This window comes from Rattus norvegicus, chromosome 16 (assembly GCF_036323735.1).
Source record: "Rattus norvegicus strain BN/NHsdMcwi chromosome 16, GRCr8, whole genome shotgun sequence".
NCBI classification, from domain to species: Eukaryota; Metazoa; Chordata; class Mammalia; order Rodentia; family Muridae; genus Rattus; species Rattus norvegicus.
Genome location: NC_086034.1, coordinates 46,764,220 through 46,769,123, shown reverse-complemented (window position 1 = coordinate 46,769,123; position 4,904 = coordinate 46,764,220).

Sequence of the window (4,904 nt, the reverse complement as noted above, 5' to 3'; positions counted from 1 at the left end):
TACACAATATCTTACTACAAATCCAGCACTACAAAGGATAATAAAGGGTAAAGCCCAACATAAGGAGGCAAGCTACACCCTAGAAGAAGCAAGAAACTAATCGTCTTGGCAACAAAACAAAGACAAGAAAAGCACACAAACATAACCTCACATCCAAATATGAATATAACAGGAAGCAATAATCACTATTCCTTAATATCTCTCAACATCAATGGCCTCAACTTCCCAATAAAAAGACATAGATTAACAAACTGGATATGCAACGAGGACCCTGCATTCTGCTGCCTACAGGAAACACACCTCAGAGACAAAGACAGAAACTACCTCAGAGTGAAAGGCTGGAAAACAACTTTCCAAGCAAATGGTCAGAAGAAGCAAGCTGGAGTAGCCATTCTAATATCAAAAAAATCAATTTCCAATTAAAAGTCATTCGAAAAAGATAAGGAAGGACACTTCATATTCATCAAAGGAAAAATCCACCAAGATGAACTCTCAATCCTATATATCTATGCCCCAAATACAAGGGCACGTACATACGTAAAAGAAACCTTACTGAAGCTCAAAACACACATTGCACCTCACACAATAATAGTGGGGGATTTCAACACCCCAGTCTCATCAATGGACAGATCATGGAAACAGAAATTAAACAGTGATGTCGACAGACTAAGAGAAGTCATGAGCCAAATGGACTTAACGGATATTTATAGAACATTCTATCCTAAAGCAAAAGGATATAACTTCTTCTCAGCTCCTCATGGTACTTTCTCCAAAATTGACCATATAGTTGGTCAAAAAACGGGCCTCAACAGGTACAGAAAGATAGAAATAATTCCATGCGTGCTATCAGACCACCACGGCCTAAAACTGGTCTTCAATAACAATAAGGGAATATTGCCCACATATACGTGGAAATTGAACAATGCTCTACTCAATGATAACCTAGTCAAGAAAGAAATAAAGAAAGAAATTAAAAACTTTTTAGAATTTATTGAAAATGAAGGTACAACATACCCAAACTTATGGGACACAATGAAAGCTGTGCTAAGAGGAAAACTCATAGCGCTGTGTGCCTGCAGAAAGAAACAGGAAAGAGCATATGTCAGCATCTTGCCAGCACACCTAAAAGCTCTAGAGCAAAAAGAAGCAAATACACCCAGGAGGAGTAGAAGGCAGGAAATAATCAAACTCAGAGCAGAAATCAACCAAGTAGAAACAAAAAGGACCGTAGAAAGAATCAACAGAACCAAAAGTTGGTTCTTTGAGAAAATCAACAAGATAGATAAACCCTTAGCCAGACTAACGAGAGGACACAGAGAGTGTGTCCAAATTAACAAAATCAGAAATGAAAAGGGTGACATAACTACAGATTCAGAGGAAATTCAAAAAATCATCAGATCTTACTATAAAAGCCTATATTCAACAAAACTTGAAAATCTACAGGAAATGGACAATATCCTAGACAAATACCAGGTACAGAAGTTAAATCAGGAACAGATAAACCAGTTAAACAACTCCATAACTCCTAAGGAAATAGAAGCAGTCATTAAAGGTCTCCCAACCAAAAAGAGCCCAAGTCCAGACGGGTTTAGTGCAGAATTCTATCAAACCTTCATAGAAGACCTCATACCAATATTATCCAAACTATTCCACAAAATTGAAACAGATGGATCACTCCCGAATTCCTTCTATGAAGCCACAATTACTCTTATACCTAAACCACACAAAGACCCTACAAAGAAAGAGAACTTTAGACCAATTTCCCTTATAAATATCGACGCAAAAATACTCAATGAAATTCTGGCAAACCGAATCCAAGAGGACATCAAAACAATCATCCACCATGATCAAGTAGGCTTCATCCCAGGCATGCAGGGATGGTTTAATATACGGAAAACCAACAATGTGATCCATTATATAAACAAACTGAAAGAACAAAACCACATGATCATTTGATTAGATGCTGAGCAAGCATTTGACAAAATTCAACACCCCTTCATGATAAAAGTCCTGGAAAGAATAGGAATTCAAGGCCCATACCTAAACATAGTAAAAGCCATATACAGCAAACAAGTTGCTAACATTAAACTAAATGGAGAGAAACTTGAAGCAATCCCACTAAAATGAGGGACTAGACAAGGCCGCCCACTCTCTCCCTACTTATTCAATATAGTTCTTGAAGTTCTAGCCAGAGCAATCAGACAACAAAAAAAGGTCAAGGGGATACAGATCGGAAAAGAAGAAGTCAAAATATCACTATTTGCAGATGATATGATAGTTTATTTAAGTGATCCCAAAAGTTTCACCAGAGAACTACTAAAGCTGATAAACAACTTCAGCAAAGTGGCTGGGTATAAAATTAACTCAAATAAATCAGTAGCCTTCCTCTACACAAAAGAGAAACAGGCCGAGAACGAAATTAGGGAAACGACACCCTTCATAATAGACCCAAATAATATAAAGTATCTCGGTGTGACTTTAACCAAGCAAGTAAAAGATCTGTACAATAAGAACTTCAAGACACTGAGGAAAGAAATTGAAGAAGACCTCAGAAGATGGAAAGATCTCCCATGCTCATGGATTGGCAGGATTAATATAGTAAAAATGGCCATTTTACCAAAAGCAATCTACAGATTCAATGCAATCCCCATCAAAATACCAATCCAATTCTTCAAAGAGTTAGACAGAACAATTTGCAAATTCATCTGGAATAACAAAAAACCCAGGATAGCTAAAGCTATCCTCAACAATAAAAGGACTTCAGGGGGAATCACTATCCCTGAACTCAAGCAGTATTACAGAGCAATAGTGATAAAAACTGCATGGTATTGGTACAGAGACAGACAGATAGACCAATGGAATAGAATTGAAGACCCAGAAATGAACCCACACACCTATGGTCACTTGATTTTTGACAAAGGAGCCAAAACCATCCAATGGAAAAAAGATAGCATTTTCAGCAAATGGTGCTGGTTCAACTGGAGGGCAGCATGTAGAAGAATGCAGATCGATCCATGCTTATCACCCTGTACAAAGCTTAAGTCCAAGTGGATCAAGGACCTCCACATCAAACCAGACACACTCAAACTAATAGAAGAAAAACTAGGGAAGCATCTGGAACACATGGGCACTGGAAAAAATTTCCTGAACAAAACACCAATGGCTTATGCTCTAAGATCAAGAATCGACAAATGGGATCTCATAAAACTGCAAAGTTTCTGTAAGGCAAAGGACACTGTGGTTAGGAGAAATCGACAACCAACAGATTGGGAAAAGATCTTTACCAATCCTACAACTCATAGAGGCCTTATATCCAAAATATACAAAGAACTCAAGAAGTTAGACCGCAGGGAGACAAATAACCCTATTAAAAAAATGGGGTTCAGAGCTAAACAAAGAGTTCACAGCTGAGGAATGCCGAATGGCTGAGAAACACCTAAAGAAATGTTCAACATCTTTAGTCATAAGGGAAATGCAAATCAAAACAACCCTGAGTTTTCACCTCACACCAGTGAGAATGGCTAAGATCACAAACTCAGGTGACAGCAGATGCTGGCGAGGATGTGGAGAAAGAGGAACACTCCTCCATTGTTGGTGGGATTGCAAACTGGTACAACCATTCTGGAAATCAGTCTGGAGGTTCCTCAGAAAATTGGACATTGAACTGCCTGAGGATCCAGCTATACCACTCTTGGGCATATACCCAAAAGATGCCCCAACATATAAAAAAGACACGTGCTCCACTATGTTCATCGCAGCCTTATTTATAATAGCCAGAAGCTGGAAAGAACCCAGATGCCCTTCAACAGAGGAATGGATACAGAAAATGTGGTACATCCTACAATGGAATATTACTCAGCTATCAAAAACAACGGCTTTATGAAATTCTGTAGGCAAATGGTTGGAACTGGAAAATATCATCCTGAGTGAGCCAACCCAATCACAGAAAGACATATATGGTACGCACTCACTGATAAGTGGCTATTAGCCCAAATGCTTGAATTACCCTAGATCCCTAGAACAAATGAAACTCAGGACGATGATCAAAATGTGAATGCTTCACTCCTTCTTTAAAAGGGGAGCAAGAATACCCTTGGCAGGGAAGAGAGAGGCAAAGATTAAAACAGACACAGAAGGAACACCCATTCAGAGCCTGCCCCACATGTGGCCCATACATATATAGCCACCCAATTAGACAAGATGGATGAAGCAAAGAAGTGCAGACGGACAGGAGCCGGATGTAGATCTCTCCTGAGAGACACAGCCAGAATACAGCAAATACAGAGGCGAATGCCAGCAGCAAACCCCTTAACTGAGAATAGGACCCCCGTTGAAGGAATCAGAGAAAGAACTCGAAGAGCTTGAAGGGGCTTGAGACCCCATATGTACAATAATGCCAAGCAACCAGAGCTTCCAGGGACTAAGCCACTACCTTAAGACTATACATGGACTGACCCTGGACTCTGACCTCATAGGTAGCAATGAATATCCTAGTAAGAGCACCAGTGGAAGGGGAAGCCCTGGGTCCTACTAAGACTGAACCCCCAGTGAACTAAAGTGTTTGGGGGAGGGCGGGAATGGGGGGAGGTTTGGGAGGGGAACACCCATAAGGAAGGGGAGGGGGGAGGGGGATTTTTGCCCGGAAACCAAAGAATTATTATTAAGTATTAAATAAATTAAAAAAAACTGTTCTCCTAAAAAAAAAAGAATAAACGTTTAGAAATTAGTTACAAATTATGTTGGAAAACACAGTAGTACTTTTAATTCCTCCTAACCTAAGTTAGGTGGATAAGTCTTTCAATTGTTGAGTGGATATTAAGCACAGCGAGAGATGTTGGCTACCACTCTGCTATATATGCCACTATTTAACCCTTTGGCATACCATGCCATGCTGATCGTTGCCT